This window comes from Prinia subflava, chromosome 19 (genome assembly GCF_021018805.1).
Source record: "Prinia subflava isolate CZ2003 ecotype Zambia chromosome 19, Cam_Psub_1.2, whole genome shotgun sequence".
NCBI lineage: Eukaryota > Metazoa > Chordata > Aves > Passeriformes > Cisticolidae > Prinia > Prinia subflava.
The window spans coordinates 3,466,241-3,473,511 of NC_086265.1; positions in this window are offsets into that span (position 1 = coordinate 3,466,241).

The following is a 7,271-nucleotide window of genomic DNA, read 5'->3' on the forward strand; positions in this document are numbered from 1 at the left end:
GCAGAAATCCAGGGTGCAGTGGCTCTGTGTGGAACCTGCTTGGTGCAGAATGGGAATTTCACCAAACCAAAACCCATACATAAAAATAAAGCCTGGTCTGGCCAGTTGAAAAAAAAAAAAAAAAGGCACATACAGGATTAGTAAGAGCAGATGCAACTTGAAAACCAAGAGCTAAATTGATTTATAGCCATGGTTACTCGAAATGCTCAGAGTTTAATCTATTCATAGAAATGCTCTAGAAATCCCACAGGATTCCAATGGAATAAAAAGGAGCAGTGCTCCTAGGCAGGCAGTATTTATACACCTTGCTCCTAAAGCAACAGCTTTCCTGTGCAGTTGGAAGAGTTGTGGGTGGCAGCACACAATGGTAAAAAGATAACAAATATTGAACAGCTTTCTTAAATTAGCATTTTCGTTACATTTTATCTTTTAGACTGATTGTTTTGTTTCACCTCACAGGCCCAAGTAACCCTGTGGTTAACACTTTATGAGCTGGGTGACAGATCCTACCCAAAATGGACTCAGCATGAAGAATTTTCCCATTGAAAATACTCTAAACAGAGCTGGTGATTTAAGGAAATTACATTTATTAATCCTTTCAGTGAACTCGTGAGATACTTCACTATTTCACAGCCACAGAACTGAGTGAGAAGGACACTGAGGATTTCTGGAGCCCAAGAGTTTCTGTGGGAGACATCAGCACCTGCAGAGCCAAAGGTTACCACTGGCACCAATTTTGGAATCATTTACTGTAAGAGCAGGAATCTGGTTCACTGTATGTGATGGGATAAATAAATCCCTCAGAGGAGCTAAGAAAAATCCTTTATATATAAAGCACTTTACCAATATAACACAAGATATAACGATATGGTAGTAGTAATAATAATAACAATAATAATAATAGTTGTAGAAGTAGTATCTAAGAGTATATAAAAATATAAGGTATATATAGAGCTGTTAAAGAGTGCCCAAAAAAGGCTACAAAGATGTTGAGCAGGGCCAGAAGTTGGACTGGATGATCCTTATGGGTCCCTTCCAACTCAGGATATTCCATGATTATGTGAACCAACCTCTTTAGGGTGCTCTTTATAAGTTCTACAGCTTTGGGTTAGTCCTGAACATTGAGCAACTTTGAAAAGGAAGCTGTTAATAAAAAGCACAAGGAAGTCTGATAAGAGAGCCAGTATAACTCATCCAGGTCACTTAACGTGGGGTTTTTAGAGGACACCACTTCAGTGCTTTTCCTGCCTGGAATGTTCACAGCTCACAGCAGTTAGTGACTGTTTCTGTGGCTGAAGGTTAAGAACCATTAAAGCTCCTGCAGCAGTTTGAAGGGGCTGTGGGGCAAAGATGGAGCCCTCGATAGTCAAGAATGTCAAAAAATACAGAAACAAGTTCCACAGGCAGAGACAGTTTCTAGGACGTGATGTGAACACACTAAAGTACATTTTAGTGTGTTCAGAAAGCAGGGTATGAATAGGCTGGTGTTCACATCCTCAGTAATGACTCAAGAGCCGTTGCAGTTTGACTTGTTTTCCCCTTCAATGTATTCTTTGTTTTGTTAAGCTCTGTTTGGCTTTCGTTGTGCCCTCCCTTTTTTCTTTGTTGAGCATCTTTATGAAAAAGCAGATTAAAAGTAAATATAGAAGAGATCATTTGAAATAGCTCAGCAGTGACCACCAGAGAAGCTGCAGGGTGGTTTCCAGTGGCAGCCAGCTTCTCCAAGGACACTGCTCTTCCTGTGTCTGCAGTGAACTCCCCAAATTCCCAGTGTGATGGGGTTCTATTGCTGTTAGGGCACATCATTCCCTTTTTCCTGAATATGCCATTCCTGGTATTTATTATTTGACAGGTTGGTTTTATCAATTTCTCACCCTTCTTTTTGCTCTTCCCATTTATAGCTGACATTTTTGGATATTGTGACGTTGTGACAAAGAACAGCCAACAATGGATGCGGTGGTTTAGCCGGAGAAAAATTCAGGATGCAGTCAAGAAAGAAAGGAAACAATTCCTAATGGAGAATCCTGTTCCCTTTTGCCTCTCCTGCCCACGATCCAGGTTAGAGCTGCTCCTTTCCAGGACTGCTATTTCCATCCAGATGTGTGACTACATGTGCAGGCTGCATTTGCATGTGGAGATGAATGAGGCTGATAATAGCAGCACTTAGCAGGAAGTGCGTGTGATGTAACATTTCCTTGATCTAACCTGCTGCTCCTCCTGTGCTCCCTTCCCCTGAGCTACCCAGGGCGATCCTCAGCAGCATCCAGCAAGACAAAAAACGTCTGGGTACACAGGGACAGCAGCACTGGGGTTTGCTTTAAGCAAAATCAGCTGCTGGAGAAGCTCAGAGAACTGAGCTTTTCCACACTCATGTTTTCTGTTCCCTGGAGACTTCAGCTCTTCAGTGCCGTGATCCCCACGCCTCCTCTGGGAGGGTAAAGCTTTGTGGACAGTGCTGTGAGCACGGGGAGCTCCAAACACTTGGAAGGATATTAAGGGAGCAAATCAGGTGCTGTGACACACAGGCAGCACTTCCCAGAGGGATAGGATGTAGCTCGTCAGCAAAGCTGCCCTCGGTTCTGGCTGATGACACACCCCTGGCCAGACCAGAATTGGTGCAACAGCAAAACTAAACCCCAAATTCCAAACCAACCACGTGGGAGAGCTGCTGCCTCCTCTGCCTTTCCCCCCATCCTGATCTTCCCGTTGCCTCCAGCTCCCAAATTCACAGCTCAGCTCTGAGCAGAAACCAGCTCCCATCAGATGCAGTTTTTGAGCTGCACTTGGAGGTTTTATTGCCATTTCTCCCCGGTTCTCGGCCCTGCAGCTCAGTGCAGCCAGGGCATGGATGATGGATGTCCCTGCTGGGCCATGCATCCAGCTGCTTCTGCAACCAGCAGGAGATGAAGGGAAATGCTGATGTCCATGGAGCTCTGGAGAGAGGCCAGAGCTTGTGCACCCATAATCAACACTTGAATTGCCCTTGCTCTCAATTTCCACAGGCCTTGGACACAACAAGGGCATTTCCTTCCTCACCCAGCAAAGCTCCAGGATCCATCTGATGAAGCCATAGCTCTGCAGCAATTGTTGGGACAGAGCTGCAAACTGGGAGACACCAACCCTGCCCAGCAAAGCGCCAGGAAATCGCCAACCAGGCGCTTTACGCCTTTAGATTTCACATTTTTAGGAAAGGGAGGGGGGAACCCAGCCTGGCTCCTGCTAAGCAGCAGCAGCAGCACACAAAGCAATCGTTATGCCAAGATTTAGCTGTTAAATCCCTCAAGATCTGGTGCTCACAGAGCATAAACAACCTTTGCCTCCCAGCCTGGCCGAGCTGTACCTCCAGGTTTCCCAGCACAGGCACACAGACCCTCCCATACCCATCCTCTCCCCAGCCCTTTGCTGAGGCTGCCGTGCCAACAAGAAAGCCAGTTGCCATGGCATTTTTTTCCCCCTACAGACAGATGTCCATTAAAAACCAAGTCAGCCTCAGGTTTGCTTCACAGAGCAGCTTTCAGTTATTATTACCAGCCTGCAAGGAATTTCCACTGTAGCCCTTCACCTCAGATGTTTCAATGCACTTCAGGATTAATCCCTGGGGATTAGAAGGAAACTACTACAGAGCAGGCACAGGTATGTTCAAAGGACAAATTTAGGATTATGACTGTGGTTTATGTTTTTGGCAGATGACAACCACCTGACTGTGTTTGGAAAAGGTTGAATTTGTTACCTCTGGTGCTCTTTCCCCTGTTCACTGTGCTGAAATCATCAGGTAAATTGGAAGTGAGACATGAAACTTTCCCTTCCTCCGGGATGTCTCACCTGGGACTCAGGTCTGGGATTTTGGCTTCAGGAGGAACCTGCCTCTCCTGGACAGGGGCATCATCCAAGGCTCCATCCAGGAGAAGGGAAAGCTCAGGCAGCTTCTGTGAGCAGGGCCAAGCTCTTCCAGCAACCACATGGCTCAAGGAGTGATGTCTTCTTGCTTGGCCACATTTTTATTTAAGAATGGAAAAAGGGGTGAATGGATTCCATGCTCCCCCTCAGCCCATCCTGGGGGCCAAAGGCCTGTTGGAAGTGTCCCTGGGAAAAAATAGAGGAGCTTCCTACTGCAGTGCTGGCAGTGCATCCCCAGCATCTCTGCAGGGATGGGTTTGGAGGGAAACAATCAGGTATTTTTATTTGGACTCCAACAGTGCTGAATGTGTGAGAATTAGACACTGAAATTTAACTGTAAAGTGGAGCTAGTTTGCCTTACTTAACACTGCAGTGCTAGAAATCCTTGGTGGTGTCCAGGGAGGGATCTCCCCTCTCACATCTGGCTCTGAACCTGGCAGGGCTTCCACAGCATTCCTCGTTTAAGCTGTGGCACTTGGGAAACCTCAACCTTCTGAGATTTTGGAGCCACCACTGCAGCTCAGAGCCCTGCATCCAGGCTGACTCACAGGGAGGTTTCTACTGGAGCCTGGATCTTTGAGGGAGCCAAGTGCCACAATTCCAGCTGCTCCTACAACAGCTCCTCGTGGCTCTGGGAAGCAGCAGGGTCTGAGCACACCCTGGCTGCAGGGTCCCAAGGGAGCACTCCCTTCCAGGCTCTCAGTCACTTCCCAAATCCAAGGCGAGACATTTGGATTTCTCCTCTCAGTTACAGCAAGCACAGCTGCAAATATGATCAAAAATATCTAATCCTCTTAGCTGCTTCTGCAGTTTGACTCGATCGCTGCAGAGGAAAATGCTGTGATTGCAGAGTGCTGCCTGCATTCCCACGTAAGCCTCAGCTTTTGCACCATTGATCATTCCTCCACATTGATTTTTTGGAAGGTGGAGAAGGTGTTTGGCTGCTTGTGAGGAAACTGAGGGGGATTTTCAGGAAGGGTTTGGAGGCCAGGATCTCCCAGATCCCAGGGCAGCACCTGGCTCTTAGTGCTCCTTCACTGAAAAAAGCAGAATCCAGCTGGGATTTCTTCTTCACCAGAAGCCAGAGCACATTTTAAAGCCGTCATGGAGAATTGCTTGGGAAAAGTCCTCTTTGCTCCTTGTGCAACCCCTGCACTTGCAGAGGGAAACTCTTGGCACAGCTGTGCTTGGACAAGACCATCCAGCTTCCCCTCCATCAGCACGGGGCCTCCAGCTGCAGCAGCATCCCTGTCTCCTGTGGATAACTCCAGCTCACCTGTCTGGCTTGGCCACATCTCCCACTCAGCTCCTCCAGCCCTCACAGAAGGTTTTCCACCTGGGACTCCACACAGACCATGGATTCCAGCCAACAGCACCAGGAGTTTCTCCAGCCTAAGTTAATTCTGCTTGGGCTAAGGTTCCCAGTGGTGCAGAGGAATTGTTCTGGGAGATGTAGTCCTGCTAAAAGGATTTATTGTGGGTTTGGCTTTGTTTTGCAGAACTCTGACAGGCAGGTCATGAAGCTGCTTTGGAACCTCACTCACACCTGTAAGTGGGGCTCTCCCAGCACCCCAAAAAGGAGCCCACCCAGGTGGGTTTCCTTCACCTGCTTAAACACCCCTGCTGTACATGCAAGAGGCTCTTCTTCCCCAAAGAATTCCCACATCAGTGGAGACTGATAAATATAAATATCACAGATAACGCATAAACGAGGGATGAGGAGACTGGGAGGCAGAGGCCCGTAAATTATCAAAACCATCATCTTTGCATCCAGGAGACCAAGGAATGTCCCACACTGAATGTCCTCCAAGGCCATTGCCACCACATAGGGACACAGAAAACAGGCAGAGACACCAGCTCATTGCAGTCTGCCTCCAGGAAAAATCAGCACAGCCAAGGATCAGCAGGGAATAAACACATCTGCTTAACACAGCTCATCCTCACCCACTGCCCTCAGGCTCACAAACCCAGAGAACCTCTCCAGCCACCAAATCAGCACATTACTGAACCTGCAAAGACCAAAATCTCAGCTTCCTGGTGAGCTCAGAGCTCAGCTGCCAGCAGCAGCAGCATCAAAGCTTTCCACAGCTTGCCAGCCTCAGCACAGCTCAGGAAACCCTCCCCAAAGAGCTCCAGCTCCATCCCCAGCTCGGCAGCAACTCCCCATGTGCAGCAGCTTTGGAGGAGCTGTTGGCCCTGAAGAAGGTTCAACAGGGCCCAATTTCCTGGTGGGGAAGTCAACATTGTACTCCCGGAGGCGTTTGATGTTTTTAACCAGCTTGGGATGGAAGGAGTTTGACTCTCCAGCTCCCTGGGAGAAGGTGGAAGGAAACCATGCGAGTGTGTTGGGGTTTGTTGTCTAACTCAATTAACCAATTACTTCCAGGTCAAGAAGGGGCAAAGCTATAACTGCTCTTGCTGCTATAAATAATGTTTGCTCAGGGGTGGTGCAGGGACAGGAAGCTGTAGGTGTGGGGCTTTCACTTGGAATGAAAGCAAATATCTCCAATTGCTTCCTGCTCCCAGCAAACCTGTCCCTATTTTTTACTGTTGCTCCTTGGATTTTGGGGTGAACCCAAGCACAATTCTTGCCTTGGGAAATGTGTGCAGGAATTCAGGCTGGGGGAGGAATACACAAATATCCTTCCTGTGCTGCAAAACACACCCCAAACACCACTGGCTGTCCTGGTGTGGGATCTCCTTCAGAGCAGCTGGATGAGTTTGCCTTTAAAACACAATTATTTGACCAAAATGTCCTTTTATATATATTAAAAAAATGGGGGTAGGAGGTTTTGGTGAAATGGATGTGAATTTCTCAGAGCTCAAGCGAGAACAGACAAGTCAGTTGGTGCAGATCAAGGCAGGAATTTTCCAGTGAGCCTTAGGGAACTGGGTTCAGGGGAAAGGTAAAAGGAGCAGAGAGCAGGAGGTGGGACAGCAGTGGCCCCTCGGAGGGCATGGCTGTGGGGGGCTCCCGTGGATCTGTGCCTCGAGGAGACGCGGTGTCCATTCTGCTCACAGCACCGTGAGAGTTTTCCTTGGGCACAAGCCAGAGCTGTCACCTCACGCAGGACTTTGGCTCCTCTGCAGAACGGTGACATGGAGGGGATTAATTGGCATTAAGGGACAGTTTCTTCCTTTCCCAAGGGACAAAAAGTGAACCAGACCCTGGAACCAGAAACAGCAATGTCAGATGTGTCACCCCAAACTGCCAATCCAGCTTTGCTGTGGCTCAGGTGGAACATTCCTGTCATGGAGCAGTGACAGTCCAGCCCTGGCCTACAGCTCACCCCCAGCTGCCCAAAACTTCCCTGCCAAGCAGGGGAGCAGAGCCCTCTGTCCCTGCCTTCCCCCCCAGCCCTGGAGCCGCCTCT